This window comes from Cornus florida, unplaced genomic scaffold, assembly GCF_030987335.1.
Source record: "Cornus florida cultivar Cherokee Brave unplaced genomic scaffold, ASM3098733v1 CherokeeBrave_3.0.0_Hap2_Chr08, whole genome shotgun sequence".
Taxonomy (NCBI): Eukaryota; Viridiplantae; Streptophyta; class Magnoliopsida; order Cornales; family Cornaceae; genus Cornus; species Cornus florida.
The window spans coordinates 6,177,921-6,197,338 of NW_026775578.1; positions in this window are offsets into that span (position 1 = coordinate 6,177,921).

Here is a 19,418-nt window from a genome sequence, read left to right on the forward strand (position 1 = left end):
GTGAACGTAGGCTGTTGCCAAACCACGTAGAAATCTTTATGTGGTGTGTTTACTTTTCTGTCGTGATTCTTGATTCAACTCGCTTCCGATTCGGAGTAAGGATGTCGTCCAAGTTTCTGGAGAAGAGAAGTTTAACGATAGAAACGATTTCAACCTATGGCGGGTTAGGATGCAGGCTTTGTTGGTTCAACAAGGGTTGTCCAAGGCGCTGAAGGTAAAGGATGCATTGCCAAAAAAGATTAAGCACAAAGATGAGGTTATGGAGAAAGCACACAGTACGATTTTGTTGTACTTGAATAACGAGGTTCTGCGAGAAGTTACTGGAGAGACTACGGCGGATGGGCAGTAACAGAAGTTTGAGTTCCGGTGTATGACGAAATCTCTTATGAATTACTTTTATCTAAAGAAGTGGTTGTTCACTCTTCAGATGCACGAAGGGTCGTCTTACCATCTTGATGAGGTAAATAGTATCATCATGGATTTGAATAATATTAATGTCAAGATAGAGAATGAAGATCAAGCTATTATTTTGTTGTGTTCTCTACCACCCTCGTATAAGAAATTTGTCGATATAATGATGTATAGTAAAACTGCCTTGTCCATGGAAGACGTGAAGGCAGCTCTGAATTCTAAGGAGTTGTAGAAAATGGCATTTTAAGGCAATACAGAAAATTCGGCAGAAGGGTTATTTGTTAGAGGAAGAACGAATTAGAAGGGAGGGTCTGGCGGCAAAGGTCGTTCTAAGTCTAAGAACAAAATGAAGGTGTTGCGATGCTTCATTTGTCACAAGGAAGGGCATTTCAAAAAGGATTGTCCATAGCGTAAGAATGGAATGGTAAAATTTTCTAAAATTAAAAGTGTGGTTGTTACAGAAGGTAATGATTCAAATGGTGGTAATGTTCCACAATTTCTGTCGGCAGCTCTTGCGACGAGTGGATTCTTGATTCGGGTTGCTCGTTTCATGCTTGTCCAAATAGGGATTGGTTTACATCTTATCGATCTATTGATGGAGGGGAAGTTCTGATGGAGAATGATATGGCATGCAAGGTTGTAGGTATCGGTACAGTTCGAATCAAGATGTATGATGGCATAGTGAGAACTCTGACTGATGTCCGGCATGTACCAAAACTGAGAAAGAATTTGATTTCTCTGGGTATGTTAGATTCCATCGGGTGCACTTATAAGGCTGGAGATGGAGTCCTTTGGGTTTCCAAGGGTGCTCTTGTGGTGATGAAGGGACTAATGAAGCATGGTTTATATGCTCTGTAGGGTAGCAGAATCACGGGTTCAATTGTCGTATCGTCCTTAGATCCAGATTCAAATACTACCAGATTGTGGCATCTGCGGCTTGGGCAAATGAGTGAGAGGGGGATAATTGTTCTGAGTAAGTAAGGTTTGCTTACTGGTTAGAAAATTGGGAAGCCAGATTTCTGTGAGCATTGTGTCTTTGGGAAGTAGTGCAAAGTGAAGTTCAGTACAGGAATTTACAAGACCCAAGGTACGGTGGATTATATTCATTTTGATTTTTGGGGTCCCTCTCAGGTTACTTCACATAGTGGTGGTAGATATGTGATGACGCTGATTGATGGCTTTTCTTGGAAAGTTTGGGTTTATATTCTGAAACACAAGAATGAGGCTTTTGTTACATTCAAGCAGTGGAAGATCTTGATTGAGAAGCAGACAGGAAAACAGGTCAAACGCTTGAGGATAGATAATGGCTTGGAATTTTGTGATGGAGAATTTAATGAGTTCTGCAAGACTCATGGGATTGTGAGACACTACACAGTGTAGAAGACTCCGTAGTATAATGAAATTGCAGAACGGATGAACAGAACGCTATTGGAGAGGGCACGGTGTATGTTGTCGAATACAGGGTTAGACAAAGCGTTTTGGGCTGAAGCTATTTCTATAGCTAATTACTTGATGAACCGGTCTCTATCGATTGTTATCAACTGTAAGACTCCAGAAGTGGTATGGTCTGGTTCTCCTGCTAATTACAGTAATCTGATAATATTTGGGTGTCCAGTGTATGCTCATGTGAATGAGGGGAAGCTGGAACCGAAGGATCAGAAATACATATTTCTTTATTATCAGCTTGGTGTCAAGGGATACAGATTATGATGCCCTGAGGCTTCGGGAAAGAAGATACTTGTTAACAGGGATGTGACCTTTTATGAGTCTGCGATGCTTAATCCGCAGAATGAGGTAGTTGCTTCAGGGAAAGCTCAAGGTGTTCGTGAGCAGTGGAGCATGTAGAGGTTCAATTAGAGGATAGTCTTATTCGGTCAACTCACAAGCAGGTGTAGTTTCGGGCTATGGGAGATGCATATTTCTAGCAGTATAGTGTGGCTAGAGACAGGCCTAGGAGGTATATTAGGCCACCTAAGAAGTATGGGTTTTCACACGCTGATACAGTTGCATATGCACTTAGTCTGGCAGAGGATATTGATGAGCCGTGTACTTATCATGAGGCCATCATAGGTGGATAGTCAGCACAGTGGTTTGTCGCCATAAGTAAGGAGATTGAGTCTCTTTATAAGAACCATACTTGGGAGCTAGTTAAGAAGCCTAAGGGCCAAAAGATTGTGGGGCTATAAATGGGTCTTCAAGAAGAAGGAAGGAATTCCAAGTGTGGTAAGTGCGAGGTGCAGGGCACGCTTGGTGGCGAAGGGCTTTACACAGAGGGAAGGGGTGGACTTCAATGAAGTGTTTTCTCCTGTGGTGAAACATAGCTTAATCCGGGTGTTACTTAATATGGTTGCTCTGTATGACTGGGAGCTTGAACAACTTGATGTTAAGACTGTTTTCTTACATTGTCAGTTGGAAGAGCAGATTTATATGCATCAGTTTGAGGGGTTTAAGATTTTGGAAAGGAATATCATGTTTGCCTACTAAAAAAATCCTTTTATGGGCTGAAACAATGTTCTAGACGGTGGTATAAGCATTTTGAAACCTTTATATTTGGGAATGTCTACTGTAGGAGTAAGTTTGACAGTTGTGTGCATCACATGAAGCTCTCTGATGGTTCGTATTTGTACTAGTTGTTGTATGTTGATGACTTGTTTATAGCTTGCAAAAACATGTCTGAAATCAACATGTTGAAAGCTCAGCTTAGTGGAGAAATTAAGATGAAGGATCTTAGTGTTGCAAAGAGGATATTGGGAATGGAAATTCATAGGAACAGAGGAGCAGGCAGATTATATTTGTCACAGAAGAAATACATTGAGAAGGTGCTGGAACGCTTTGGTATGCAGGCATTAAAACTTTTGAATACTTCATTGGCTGCCCACTTTAGACTTTCAGCACGATTGTCACCACAGACCGATGAGAAGGTGGAGCACATGTCTCATATTTCTTATGTCAGTGCAATTGGTAGCCTTATGTATGCTGTGGTGTATACTAGGCGAGACATTTCACATACAGTTAATGTAGTGAAGAGATACATGGATAGACCTGGGAAGGTCCGTTGGCAGGTTGTGAAGTGGATATTACGATAATTACGAGGCACTGCAAATGTTGTTAGATGACAGAGGCAGCGACGCGTGTGGGAGTGTTGTTGATATGTTAATTCGGATTATGTTGGAGATCTTGATTGGAGGGGTCCTTGACAGGGTATGTCTTCACTCTTTGTGGGAGTGTGATTAGTTGGAAGGCAACTTTGCAGCCAGTAGTTGCATTGTCTACTACTGAGGCTGAGTACCTAACAGATACAGAGGCAGTGAAGGAAACTATATGGTTGAGAGGCTTAGTTGGTGATTTGGACTTGCAGCAGGATAATTTGATTGTATTTTGTGAAAGCTAGAGTGCCATACATTTGATTAAAAATCAAATATTTCATGAGAGGACCAAACACATTGATGTGAGGTTTCACTTCATCGAGATGTGGTTGCACAGGGTGCTATTGCAATGAGGAAGATTGGGACAGCAGAGAATCCGACAGATATGATGACTAAGGTCATTCCTACACTTAAGTTCAGACACTGTCTGGACTTGATTAGTACCTGCATTTGCTGAGGCACTTAGGGGCATATGGAGGTGGCGAAAGGAGTAACTGTATGGAATTTAAGCTAAGGTGGAGATTGGTGGAGTGTCTCAAATTCTTATTCTAATTAGGATTCTATTTTAGAGTTGTATTCTATTAGGTAATTTCTTATTTGGCAAGTCTTGGCCTCTAAGAAATTGTAATCCTTTTCCAACAAGGAATAGTGTTTGTAACTTTATAAATAGGTACATATGTTGTGGGTTAAGTTAATTGACGGTTTGTTTCGAATCAAATCTTTTGAGGTTGGTTTAGGTAGACATATTTTTTTAATGGAAAGTGAAAGTGAACGTGATAGTGAAAGAAAGGAAAGGAAAATCAAGTTTTCATCATGCATTTGGTTAGCAAGAAATTTTTTCAAGAAAATTGTGAAAAAATATTATTTTGTGAGTTTGGAAGGAATGAAAGTGAAAAGAAATTGATATTAGCTTTCAAAATTTCCTTTTTAATTATAAATTACTTTGTACTCAACTTGTCTCCTGAATTATGAACAAAAGTAAAATTTAAAGTTTACGGATGAAACAATGAACATTATAGTATTTGTCTTTTCTATGTTTAATAATTGGATATATGTGATTATAGGTGCAAGTTTAATTAATAAAAAATTTTGTTTTGGAAAATCTTGAGGATAAAAGGTAGATGTTAATATATGTATATATAGTCATAGAAAAAGAAAAAAGAACCAAAAAAAAAAAAAAAAAGTTGTTCAGCCTAAACCAAATAAAGTTATTAGAACCAAAATTAGTTTGGTACTTCTAAATTCTATATACCTGGAGTTAGAACTAAAATAGTCTAGAGTCCTAAAGTTGCCAGAAGTTCTTGTGTAAAAAAGTGCGTGTATGAATTAAATTGCAATTTCAAAACTTGTATACATAGAGAAAAAATCAAATGACACTAATGCATTGTTTAGTTGGAGGGAGTGATTGAGGAGGGATGAATGAGATGGTGGATAAAACAACCTTTTTATGTTTGGTTCGAGTCTCAGCGGAGACTTGTGGATTATTCTTTGAAAATTTTCTCTTTCACGCTAACCAAATTACTAACAAATTTAAATATTTTATGTTTCTTTTCCTTTCTATTTAGTTTACGCCAACAAAACAAACTCTTGGAATTTAAAATTAGAATAGGAAAAGGAATTGGATTCTAATTAAAATGGAATTTCATTTAATTATTTGGAATAAACTGGAATTCATATAAAAGAGTTAGAAGAAAATGAAATTTTGTACAGTTTGTAACCCTGTGGACGTGTGTGTCTAATAAAGTATATATACATCAATTGGCCAATTGACGAAACCTATAAGAAGAAAAAATGATTGACAACTGGCCAATCTCATTCTCTGATTGTGCTATCTCAAGGTTTGTTGCTGACACCCATTGATTAATTTATTGGGTTTTACCCCAAAAGGCCTCGTACCAATTGGAGATAACACCATCACATAGAAGCACTTAACCATTCTCGCCCAGTGTGGTAGCTTGCCAGTGTCTCGCACCTGGCCACAAGGTCGCCACACTATACATAGTTGATCTCAACCGTTGGATTGTTCTTTTAAAGTAATGAGATAAGATATACCCTAATACACACTTCAGTCGCTTCTCACTACACCCCCTCTACGCAGAGGCTGCTGTTGCGCTGCACTCCATTGGCTATTGATGAGAGTGTGTGTGTGAGACTAGTTGCAATGGGTACTTTGGTCAGGTAATATGGATTTTATGGGTAGTTTAATTTTTTAATAAGTCAACACAAAGTCAAAGGGGTAACAATGTCTTTTTACATGTAAAACACATTTTAAAAGTAACTTTTAGGGTGCTAGTGAAAAATGGACCAAACGTTTGTAATGTGAATTATAGTAATTTTTGAAAGGCGTTTCAATGTGATATTTGTCCAAACATGAAGGGGTGTCAGTGAAATTAACTCTAATCTCATAGTAGAGGGGTGTTATGTGCACATTAACTATATTTAACCCACTTTTAAGGATTTTCTCTCGCCTTTGCAAAAAAAAGATCTTTTTTTATATGTTCCCTAATAGTATATTATCTCTCAATGAGTTAACTGTTTTATATTTCTTAGGACTCAATACCACTGATAAGTTAGAAAGTTCGAATATATGTATTTCTTTTATTGGACCAACATAATTGGCCAGTTTACGTAAAAAATTTGTGTGGTTGGCTAAATTAAATTATTAAATTGTATAATAGTGTGAAGGAATAGAAAGCACAGAGTTGAGCTTAAGGATGATGCCGTTATCTCTGGAAGCCACCGGAGGAAGCTTGCCTTGGTAGAGACGCGGCTGGGGTTTATTGCTTCGACCAGTCATCGGAGTCATAAACTCTGGTGAAATCCTCTGTTACTTTTCCTTTTTACTTTCTCTTTCTCTGGTGGCTTCGTTTTGGTTTGTTGGTTGTGGTTCTGTTCATGAAAGCGCTTAATAGTCAAAAATTGTCTTATTTGGAGGTTGCTCGGCTTCCTCGACTGGATTTAAAAGGGGAGGTGGAACGGATTCCTTCTTAGAAGGATCATGTGTTTAGGGTGGATAACCTCGGTACTTCCTCTCGTGAACATGTTCTTAGGGCTTGCTTTGTTGGGCATTTTGACAGGGAGGTGGGGTCCTTGGAGAATATTGAAGATAGGGCCACGAAGACCTGGTTGATATCGGGCGGGGTTAGGGTTAACTCTTTGCCGGATAGGCTTTTGTTGTTCCGGTTCCCGTCGGCGTTGGAGGCTCATAAGGTTCTGGATTGGGGCAAGAAATGTTGGGGTGAAGCCCAGCTCTTCATTGATCTCTGGTACTACAAGGTTGGATTTTCTGGATTAAGGTTGAGGAATAACTACCCCCGAGTCATTTTGTATGGTTTGCCGTTGCATCTTTGGTGTCAGAAGCTTTTCATCGCCATTGGTGATGCGTGTGGAAGTTTTAGGGAAGTGGAGGCCTTCGAGATGAGCGACACGGAAAGAATTGTGATCACTGTGGCTGATGGGGGTGTGATTCCGGCGAGTATCGTGGTGGAGGATGGTCGGTGGGCGTTCAGAATCTCATTATCTGAAGAAATTTCTCCGACCATGGTCCCGCTGATTGAGACAAGTTCCCGAAAAGGCATTAGGGGACCTCCAGCGGCGTCGGCTAGTGTCTCCCGTTTGTTTCGCAGGTCTGGTGGTGGGATTAGATCTAAGCTGGAATTCCATAAAGTGGAGGTGCAGCATAGTCGGCTTCAAGGTCAAGGACGTGGGAGCTGCCACGCGCCTCAGGCAAGTAGAAGTGGGATGGAAGCTTCTGTGACACGTGTTTGGAGGAGAAATGACGCCCGTTATGAGTGGAAGGCAGCTGCTTCTTCTTCACATGCTAAGCCACGTGATACTCGAGGTTTTTTGAATTCTTCTTTTGTTAGGCCAGATGTTGTTGGGCCTTTCCAACGTGGGGCTTATTTTGAGGGCTCGAAAGTGTCTAGGAGGGATTCGTATGAGTGGGGTGGGTCTAGGCCATCGTCTAGGCAGGGGCGGTCCTCAAAGCCCGTTAAGAAGGATGGACGACTCAAGATTTCTGGGTCTCTTGTTATTACTGGACCAGCCCAGATTAAGTCAAGATTGGCTAAGGAAAGGGTGGTTAAATGGGGCCCAAATAAAAGTCTTTCAATTTCACTTCAAGGTGGGCAGCCCAATTCAGAAATGACCCACAACCATGCTTTTCAAGAACCTCCTCCGGACATGTCACAAAAAAGTTCGGCCTCACGTTCTTGGTCAAGGAGAGAGAAGGCGAATTGGGCAAATGCGAGTTTAATCATGACGAAAGGGGCTGGGGCTTGTCCGATGACTTTCCAACATGGATCGTGTTGTCAAAACCGGCTTTTGGGCAACATATTTGATCTTCTTCAATCTGGGTTCTTGGGAGATGACAAAAATGGTGACTGTGATTCCATGAAAGATGATGGCCTCTCTGGGAAATTGCAACCCAGAAAAAAATGGACCAGAAAGGATAAACAGAAGTGGGTTGCTCTTAAGGATCCTCATTCGGGTCCAGGTAAGTCTACTTCTAATTCTACTCCTCCGTGTGAGTTGTTGAGAAGTAACAGGGGGGTGTTTGATGGAAGACAACAGATGTTGTCGCTTGTTCTTGAGGGTGACTCAGTGGATGTGATGAGCTCTACGGTTGGCCCTGATTTTGGGGATGTTGGGCCGTCAGAAAGGGATGGGACGGTTTGTTTGTCTGGTGACAGGGAGTTCAACCGATTATGCGCCGGGACTGCTGAGACATGCTCGGAGTTTTCTTTCACTTCTCGGTTCAATGATTCCTCAAGGGAGGAAATGGGTAGGCCAGCCATGCCTCTTTTAAGTGGAACGGCTGGGCTATGTTTTCCTTTACAAGATGGCCCAGTGACTTGTTTGAAGAATTTTGTGCCTGATTTGGTGACTGTTTATGTGGGCAGAGATATCCGTATCTCCCTCAGTGATGAATCAGCCTCTCTTTTGGTAAAGGAGCTGCAGAAGCACAATTTTTTGCCTGATGATCAAACTGTTGAGTGCAATTCTGACCCTTTTATCTGGGATGGTGTGTTGGATTATGATGAGGACTGGTCTTCTCATGTCGAGGAGGCAGTGGTGGCCAAGGGAAGTGAGGGTGATGAGAGCAGGTCCCTTGACCTGATTCTGTGGGAGGAGGAGGGTCATGCTAACTTACGGGTGGTGGACCCCTTGGCTATTGTTCTTTCAGAGGATTTGGACAGCGGGAAGTGCAGACAGGAAGCTGAGGATACCGGAAAGGATTGGGTCAAGGCCAATATTGGGGTCACTAATGAACTGTTGGGTGTCTCTTGCAAGGGCAGTCGTGATCAGGCCTTAGCAATTTTCAGGCTACGGCAGAGGGGAGTGGGGGGGGGGGGATGATTCAATTTTCTTGAAGGAGGAGCCAGAAAAAGAATAACCTTACTCCATGGAAAGGGGAAAGGGAGCTAAGGAACCTGTGTTCTTATGTGAATTATGATAAGAGGAGAAGGAGAAGGGGAGTGGTAAGGGAGGAGGGAGGGGTAAGGGGGTGAATGTTTCCTCATGAAGCTACGACTCTTATCTTGGAATGTCCGTGGTCTCAATGGTCCGGGCAAGCGAAAAGTGGTGAAGATGGCGGTGAGGAAATGGGGGGTGCATTTGGTGTGTCTTCAAGAAACAAAGATTGATTCTATGACTGATCGTGTGGTGAAGAGTTTGCGGGGTAACCAATTTATTGAGTGGGAGGCGCTGGATTCTGTTGGGACTTCAGGCGGTGTTCTGATTATGTGGGATAGGAGATGGATGGCTAAGGTGGATGTTTGTAGGGGGATTTTTTCTCAGTCTTGTGCCTTTGTGATGAAGGAGGATGGTTCACTTAGGGCTTTTCTGGGGTGTATGGGCAGGTTAATGATGTTGTGAGGGATGGATTGTAGGAGGAGTTGAGTGGGGTGAAGGGGAGGTGGTCTCTTCCTTGGTGTTTGGCAGGTGATTTTAATGTGGTTAGGTCCCTGGCGGAGAGATCTACAGGTGGTCTGTGGACTCAAGCTATGATGCATTTTTCTGACTTTATTGATGGTTACCAGCTTATTGATCTCCCTCTTGAGGGAGCTTCTTTCACTTGGTCCAGTGGAAGGGAAGCACCAACTTTTTCTCGCCTTGATAGATTTTTTATTTCTGGTGACTACTGGGAAGAGAAGTTCTCGGATGTTGTTCAAGCTGTGTTGGCTAGGGTGACGTCGGACCACATCCCCTTGGTTTTAGACTGTGGAGGGTTGAGATCTCGCAGCACTCCTTTCAGATTTGAGAACATGTGGCTTCGTGTAGATAATTTCCAGGGTCTTGTGCATTCTTAGTGGGAAGAGAACCTGGTGGTAGGTACGTCGAGTTTTATTCTTGCAGGAAAGCTTCGACTTCTAAAGAACAATCTCAAAAGGTGGAATAAGGAGGTTTTTGGGAACTTGAGGAAGCGAAGACATATTATTGTTAATCGGTGCTGTCTTTGTAAGTTGAATGGGGAATCAGTGGATCACTTACTGCTGCATTGCCTTGTGGCTCATGACTGTTGGAGTCTCATTTTGGGTCTGTTGGTATTCATTGGGTCATGCCTCGGACTTCTTGGGAATTGCTGGATATTTGGAGGGGCCAATGGGTGGGGGCTCAGGCGAGAGTCTTCTGAAGGGTGACCCCTTTTTGCATTTGGTGGAGCATTTGGAAAGAGCGGAATAGAAGATCTTTTAACAGGAAGGAGTCCTCAATTGGGGTGTTAAAATTTTTTTTTTTATTTGTACTTGTTTTTTGTTGGGGTTGGGGAAGAGATTATTCTTCTATTGAGGATATTATGGACCTTATGGGCTCTTTGAGATCATAGGTTCCGTTTTGGTTTTTGTATAGCTTGGGCCGCGTTCCCCTTTTGAAAGCCTTCTAATACATTTTACTTATCAAAAAAAAAAAAAAAAATGTATTTCTTTTTCGGGTCAAATGCAAATAAAAAATCTATATATATATATATATATATATATATATATATATATATCTCTTTGTCCAAACAATTTAATATAGTTATTATTTTTCACAAATATATATATATATATATAATTACTTACATAGCAATAAATGGGTGTTCAATCACCCCCACCTTCATTTGCCACCAATAATACCGTATCGCTTCCCTCTACTCCTTGAATTTTCACACACACACACACATATATAATTCATTACATAACATCAAATTGGTGTATAATCTTTACTGAAATAGAAAAAGAAAAAAAAAGAAGGTAAAGTGTAGAAAATACCCTTATAGTATGCTTAGAGTGTGTATGACAGCCCTCATGTCCTTTATAATAGTAAAAATATCTCTCTCTCTCTATATATATATATATATAATTCCTTATATAGGAACAAATGGGTGTTCAGTCACCCCCACCTCCATCTGCCACTAAGAATACCGTAGTGCCGCCCTCTACTCCGTAAATTTTCACCCATACACAGGCACACACAGACATATATAATTCATTACATAACAACAAATTGGTGTATATTCTTTACTAAAATAGAAAAAAGAAAATAGCGTTATAGTATGCTTAAAGTGCGTATGACGCACCTCGTGTCCTTTTTTGTCATTTCACAAAATGAATTTTTTTAAAATAATGTGTAAATTGTATCCATATGGGTAATTTGGACAAAGTCTTTCTTAAATGTGTCAGGTGGGACTTATTTGCAGAAATTCATACTTAAGGGGATGTTTTTCGTACATGAGGTGTGTGATACGCACTGTAAACATATAATATGGGTGTTTTCTGCACTTTACCCCATTTTGATATGATTGTTAAACCATACTCAAAATCCAAGTACCATATGTTATACTGTGAATGTTATATTGCTATCATTGTTCTGCACTTCTGCTGCATTCATTGACAACAATAACACCAGTGACGGACCCAAAAATTTGTTTCAGTGGGGGCGAATTTAAATAATAATAAGGTAAAAGAAATCAATTAAAATAATATTAAACTTAATTATAGATTGATAATATTTTTGTAAAATACATTCACAATCGTCGTTAACTAGTTTTATGTTTTGAAATGTTAAAACATTGGTAAATATACCACCAAGGCTAGTAACTCAGTAATATCTCCTCTACCTTTCACAGTGAAAAGTTCCGAGTTCAAGTCCCCACAAGGGCAAAATGTGTACGTGTGTTACTTTCAGGGGAAAAAAACCAACATACCAAATTTTTATTTCTCAATCTCTATTTGACAGTCCTAAATAATAGGATCAATGGCTAGGTCATAAGCAAATAAATTAATAAATACAGTCTTTTTGTTTTTTTGGTCTCAACTATAAAAATTAATTAGTACTTTTCTTACCGTCCTAGGACTTGCACTTCGAGGCAGAGTTGGATTGCCAATGAAAAGAATAGAAAGAAAATTATTTATTTAGTTATTCAAGAGAGAGCCATGGATAATTGAGATGGAAACTAGAGGTAATGGAGTTCTTGGTTATTGTCGTGACAGAAGAAAAATAGCAATGGGGCAAAAGATAAAAGTTATGGGGCGTTTATGAAATTACCCAAGATTTTATAGTCAAAGTAGGATTTTTTAAAAATAGCAATGGGGCAAAAGTTAAAAGTTATGGGGCGTTTATGAAATTACCCAAGATTTTATAGTCAAAGTAGGATTTTTTAAAAGAAGTCCAGTCCTTGCACAGTGATGTCTTAGTTGACTAAGTGGCAATGAAAAATTGCAACTTTTAATGAAGATTGTGTTGATTCTTTTTATTTTTTATTTTCATTTTATATAAGTATAGATATCATAGAAAGGCGTTCAAGGACTGTGCCCATATACGAAAAGCCCTATATCCTCATTCTATCCACAAAAACCAACAAAACCTCCACTTATTTACAAAATCTATCATGAATTTGAAAAAATAAGGTTCTAAATATGAAGAATTCTAAAGCTCGAACAAGAGTCTTCCCGTGAAAGGATCTCCTATTCCTAAACCGCCAAAGGCCCCACCACAAACAAAGAGGGGCCACCCTCCAATATATCGTCTCGAGCATGCTTCCTCACCATACAACCTCGCCAATCTATGAGCAAATCTTTCGTGGCAAAATGCATGAATCAACAAACACCAAACATGACAAGAAGCAAATGCTAACCCTTCCGAGCCACTAGACTATGGAAAAATATATGGTTTATAGACTTCTCATCTCTCTTGCACATGCAACGGCAATTAACAATGATTTATCTTCTTCACCTTAGGACTTTTGTCATCAAGATCCTCACCAAGCCTGCCTTCCACCCAAACAAAGCCACCTTTAACGGGCTTTTGTGCACCAAATGGCCTTCCTGGGGAGAGGAAACTCCCGCACACCAACCAATCTCCTGTAGAAGGAGATCTCAAACCTACTGCGGGGTAGCTTCCCGGATCTTCTCATTCCCAAGGCTTTAAAACAAGAGTAAGTTTTGGTGATAAATAGTTTTAAATATTGGAAGCCTGAGTGTGATTGTTGCTTGTATCAGAGGCAAGTTTTAGTTGCACATTTGACCCTCACAGTAGTGTATTGATATTTTTTGGTTGTTGCAGTAACCAGCTTGACAAAAATTAGAAGTTTGCGTAACTTTCAACGCAAAATAAGAATTTCAACGCAAAAATAAGAAACAGGGAAAGCCTGCACCAAATATGTATCACTTGTTGAGAGGAATCTATATTTATATTATCCAGTATCAATGGAAATGTTTTGCATTCAGATTGTGTGTAATTTCAACGCAAAATAAGAAACAGGGAAAGTGACAATGTTATATATGTGTTTATCTGTAAATATATTGCTGTTGAGGGGTATGAAGATGAAGTAAAAGAACACGAATAAAGCTAAAGAAATTTTTATGAAGATATGCAACTGGAAACCCTTTAGCCGATGAATCCTTCTTAGGCCGTGTTATTGCAATGATATTTTCATTCAAAGAAATTTAATTTTATTACCAAAATTCCAAATCTGATTTGTTTCAATGTGATTTGTTTTTCAGGCGGAGTCAATATGACTACAAGTCTGAATTGTTTGAGACACAGTTGCATTCATCTAAAGGCTGCAGTTTTACTTTTATTTGACTTATGTGTGTGTGTGTGTGTGTGTGTGTGTCTAGTAATTATAAATAAAAATAATAATATATAGCAGCTTTTGTACATAATATTTTGATTGAATGTCAATGGCTTGTATAGTTTGTCTTAGATATGTTTTACTTTGAGGCTTTAATGAAGGATTTTAAGCAGAGAACACAGAAGTGGAAAGGTTGTATTACAGGTCTTAAGGACCATTCTGGGTGCTTTATGGATCCCTGTATCTACACGCATTTGCAGCAAATGAACAGTGATCCACCAAAGCTGGAGTCTCTACCCGTGGGCAGTCAACCTGCTAGAAAAAGAGTCGGCAGCTCAGCCTCAGTTTCTGGGAAAAGAAATAAGGAAATTGCCCTAATCTAACCATATCACTGTGACAAAGAATGAGGTTTTAATTTTGCTATGGTGTTTCATTATTTAGGATCAGTAATTCATAATGGGGGAGAAATTGGAGATCACCTTAATCATTAGAAATAAAGTGATAAATTAAATGGAGTAGTGCACTAGGTTTCAGTCCTTGGTACTTTTGGTGCAATGCATATTAAATATCTTTTTTTGACTCCCTTCTTTCAATCCGTTTGAAAATTATTCAAGAGTTGACTCGTTTTTTATAGTTATTATATGTTGATCATGTGGTTAGATGATCACTCTATTTCTTTAAAATAAAACTTATGTCTCACTGGAAATAGTTTAATTTTTCACCAATTCTCCTAACAATCGCCTAAACTTATGTTGGTTATTCACCGTGCAGGGATTTATTTATCCATGGTGAAGCTGCATATTCTGCTCCCAAATTATCTTAAACATCAGCTTAGCTGTAGACTTAAAATAATAATAATAATAATAAATTAAAAGAAATAATAGGGATTGGGGACCAAATACATAGTATAATGTGTTTTTTGGTACTCACAAGTGATACATATTTGGTGCAGGCTAAATCGGTGAAGGAATTCCTGAAGCCGCTGGGTCTTCGAGACTATTCATTTATATTCAAAGAGTGAATTTTATAGCTTTCCTTTGTTTACAGCAATTTTATGTACTTGCTTTGGTTCTTACCCTCAGAAATTCCATCACTGGTTTGATGTCTCCCGCTTTTTCTGCAGATTGATATGCCGCGTCTTGCAGACATGATTGATGAGGATCTCATCAGAAAAGGGTTACCGAAGGTAAACTCAACTAGACTCAGCCTACTCTATGTCATGTTTCTTAATTTACCATTACACCTTTAGAAACTTCTTTATTCTTTGGCTGATTGAGGACTTTCAGAAATAGAATTTAGGGTAAAGTATCCTTAGTAGTTTTTCGAAATTTCCTTCAGATAAATCTAGTTGAAAAATTGTGGTCAACCTTCCTTGAGGTTTTACAAAATCACCCTAACCACCCTCCTTCCCGTCAATCAACTAGGTCAGTCAAATTTTTAAATTTTATGTTCTAAAAATACTTGTAGCAATAAATTCATAAGTCATGCAATGAAAATATGGAAAAGGGCTTTTGAATTAAATTAAGAAAAGAATCTATTGTATCTGATAACTAATTTGGGTATTATGCTAGAAATATTCACAATGGAGGTGATTTACTTAGTAAGACAATAGTTAAACATTGTTGGAGTAAAGGAAAAGACTTACATATGATTTTCATACATCTAGAAAAAAAAACAATGATATGGTACTGGGAGATATAATGATATAATTACACTGACATCTCTGAAGTAATCCTTAATTACGGGTATATTAAATGTATGAAAAAACCTACAGAAACTCCCCTAACCAAAAGTTGGTGTCGGAAAGACATTTAATTTTCCTGTGAAATGTCATAATTTCCTATCATCTTTAATGTTTTTGTAATTAAAAAATCTCACTACTTATCTAGCAATGCTTCCACCTTGCTTGTTATTTAATTTTGAATTCCCAGCTTCTCTCTTTATTTCTATCTTAAAGTGAACAACTTATAGTTAGTTAAATGAAGGGAAGAATGTTCAATATCTGAATTACAGAGTTGTTGTGAGAAATGCATTGTTCATGTCTCCTTTGATAAGTAGATTGTAAGGGGATCAATTTAGGTGCAATATAAAGAAGAATAATGCTTGCCTCACGCCGCGTAAGCAGGAATCTCTTCCTTGTGCTGACGTGGACCACTAACAACTTGACACGTGTCAAAAATAAATATGAATCAGTTTACGGGTTTTTTCTCACGCCCGAGATTTTATCTCACGGATCTGTGTGCTCTCTTTCTATCTCCAAGTCATAGAAAATTCCAGCAAACCACCGCCGCCGCCTATCCCTCTGTTCTATGTTTCTCCATCTCGTCATCGCCATGTTTCCTATCCTATATCTTTCTTCCCATCTGTGCACCACCAAGTTCAACTCCAAGACACGGGCCAAAATCAGTGCACATAATTGAATCCAAATTAAAAAAAACCAAGGAAAATGGAAAACAGAAGACACCACAACCACTCATTAATTACCTAATAATCCCCGCTACCGACATCGATCAAGGTCAATGCGTCTTCGACTAAGGGATCTGTTGTTCATGCCAAGTGTGGAAATCAATGGCAAAACACCCGATAAACACCGCCGCCGACATCGTCAGTATAACCAGCAGATTGTGCCGGCGGTGAGCTCTTCAATCAGATCATTGCTAAGGGTCAATACTCCGTGCGTGCTGCAGCCTGTCTGTGTCACCAGATGGTGATTGTTTCTCAAAGTTGGAGCGCCATTTGAGAAAGTTAGAGAAATGATGAATATAAGGGTTTCAGAAATTTTTTTATTTTTTTTATATGTAATAATCGATTAGAAAAGGTTTCAAAGTGGAACGCATCCCTAAGACAAAAAACAAGAGCTGAACCTAAGGACCTATAGTGCCCAAAAGATCAACTAAGTCATCAATAGAGGAGCAAGCGTTTCCTTTCACATGACAAAAAATAGAGCGAAGAATATGAAATTTCAAGGTCCCCAAGGGCGATTCATTTCCTTTGAAAATTTTGTTGTTCCTCTATTTCCATATACACCACCAAACACAGTGTGGAACTATCCTCTAGTGATCGCGAGCATGGCTTCTCACTAGGCATCCTCTCTACGCGTTAATCAGTCCTTTGGAAGACTGAGGCATTACCCAATGTATGCCAAATATGCCGAATATGAGGTTCCAACAATCGTACGCCGTAGGACAGTGCATAAGAATGTGATCCACAGACTCGCCGTCTCGTTTGCATAGACAACACCAATTAACGATAATGTTGCCTCTCTTCCTCAAGTTGTCCAACATCAAGATCATTCTCCAGACGGCAGTCCAAACAAAGAATGCTACTGTAAGTGGAGCCTTGGAGCGCCATATAGCCTTCCATGGGAAAGCAGGACCAACGAAGTTGGAAAGGCATAGGAATATGGACCGAACACTAAATCTTCCATGGAGGAAGGAACCCACAAGATGTCATTACTACCTCTGCTAACTTTGTCCTCCTGATAGAACGTATCCAAAAAGGCATATACCTCATCCATCTCCCAATCCTGAAAAGAATACCTAAAGCGCACATCTCACGTAATCCCACTGCTATCAAGCCGATAACAGTGAGCTACGCAGGCGTGTCTATCGTCGACTATACTATAAAGTTTAGGAAAGGAACGAGACAACAACTGATCTCCACACCATAAATCCTCCCAAAAGTGGACACGCCTACCATCGCGAACCTTGAATCTGATATGGGAAGAGAAGACATCCCAACCCATCCGAATGAATTTCCACATGCCAATGCCTCCCACAATGGAGACCGGACGGGAGGACCAACCACCGCTCTCTTCCCCAAAATGACACGAAACAACCCTTCTCCACTGGCGATGTCGTTCCCTACCAAATCTCCACAACCACTTTCCCAAAAGAGCTCTGTTAAAGGGAACCAACTTTCGGATACCTAGACCACCTAATTTCAAGGGCTTGCAAACTTGCTCCCATTTAACAAGATACTTGAACTCCTCTCCCCTTCCACCCCAAAAAAAGTCCCTTTGAATCTTCCCATTCCTTTCGGCGACGGAGCATGGGATTTGAAACGAAGATAAAAAGTAAGTGGGAAGGGACGAGAGAGTGCTCTTAATAAGAGTGACCTTCCCCCCCTTGACAGATATTGCTTCTTCCATCCTGCCAACCTCTTTTCAAACCTATTAATTACCAGATCCCAGCTCTCCACCTTCCTAGAGGAGACCCCTAAAGGTAGTCCAAAATAAGGAAGAGGAAAAGCACCCACCCCACACCTAAGAACTGTAACTAAGGAGGAAATATCCGAAACATCCCCAACCAGGACAAGCATACTCTTTCCAACATTGATCTTCAGCCCTAAAACCGCCTGAAAACAAACAAGAATGCACCTCAAATATCTAAGTTGGGAGACATTGGCATCACAAAAAACCAAGCTATTATATGTAAACAGCAAAAGGGAGATCTCTATCTGATGGGCTACATCTCCGTCCACTCTGAAGCCCCTAATAAAACCCAAATCCTCCGCTCTCGTCATTAGTCTGCTCAAACCCTCCATACGATAAGGAAAAGGAAAGACGATAAGGGGTCTATTTGTCTCAAACATCGAGAAATCGAAAATAAACCATCCCCAACTGATCTCTTTCTTTGAGCCATAAAACCCGAGATTTCTGGTGCCATGAAATCTCCTCCATAATAATGATCTTAGCAAAAATCGCCTGACAGGAAGCTCTCATAGAGCGCAAAGAGACTCCACATCCTATCCCCGTTCTTCAAGTCGATCAATCTCAGCGAGGTCAACAATAACTCTATTCTTCCTCCATTCAATATTCCCAAACACTTCCTTGTTCCACCTCTTAAGCTTAGTTTTGAGGGTCTAAAACCTTCTGGCTAATACAAAACTAAAAGAAACTGTGGACAACACCTCCTCCCACCAAGATTGGATTTTCCCTTGGAAATCCTCTGACCTCAACCACATATTCTCAAAGCGGAATGGGGTGCGTCGAGATCTCAAACCCCTACAATCTAGAACTAAGGGAACATGATCAGATGTCACTTTTACAAGAGCCACGTGAACAACATCCGAGAATTTCTCTTCCCACTCCCTAGAAATCAGGAATCTGTCTAGCCTTGATAAAGTAACCGGGTCCTTACCATTAGACTAAGTAAAAGCTGCCCTTCCATTGGCAAATCAAAAAGTAAAGGCTGCCCCTCCTAAAAGGAAGGTCTTTCACTATCGATAACTGGCCCGTATACTCCATAGAATACCCATCTGAAACTGTCCTCCTCCATCTTGAACACGCAGGGCAAAGAGTAACTCCCCTTTTATATGTTCATCCTTGACAGCCATTTACGAATTGTGATCCCACATAATTTGGATTCTGCCAGAGGTACGTGAAGCGTTCAGCACTTCCCATTCCATGAAGCTTCCTCTCCAAAGACTCCTAACCACCCCATCAGAAATAGAAGCCATCTTGGTTTCTTACAAACAAACAACATAAGCACTCCACTTCCTCACAGCTACCTTAACCACCCTCCTTTTGTCTGGATCATTGAACATTCCAAGTGATAATTCGTAGCTTCATTAAGAACCATAAACAATCATCTCCCCTCCTCTCCTTTTTCCACTTCTGGTCATTCCCCTTTCCCTCGCCACCCATGCTTCTTGACAAGCGCCGAATATTGCATATTCAGGTGCCCTTAATTGCATTAGTTATGACCATTATTTGATCATTGTATATAGATTATCTTCATTTTCGTATTTTTGTTTATTTTCAGGTTTGTTTCCCAAAAAGAAATAAAATGGAAGTCTTAAAGGCT